The following is a 292-nucleotide window of genomic DNA, read 5'->3' on the forward strand; positions in this document are numbered from 1 at the left end:
TGTGGTTTGACCCCGGTCTTGCCGGGTTATTTATTACTTCGACACTCCTGCACTTGGGAGAAGACATCAATCTTTTAGTTGTGTCACTTGGTAGATAGAGTAAATTGATACAGCTCATCTAACTCATTTCATTTAAATACATATCTCCATAAGTAACTTCATTGTTACCCTCTTTAACAACTTGAACATGACTCTTTCTAGATTTTTGTAATACACACGATGTTGAATAGTGAAGCAGCGTCCTAGAATGAAAGGGTACGACAAAATGTCAACTCTTTTAAATCATAACTTT

Source organism: Populus euphratica, unplaced genomic scaffold (genome assembly GCF_000495115.2).
Source record: "Populus euphratica unplaced genomic scaffold, PopEup_1.0 scaffold493.1, whole genome shotgun sequence".
Classification (NCBI taxonomy): Eukaryota; Viridiplantae; Streptophyta; class Magnoliopsida; order Malpighiales; family Salicaceae; genus Populus; species Populus euphratica.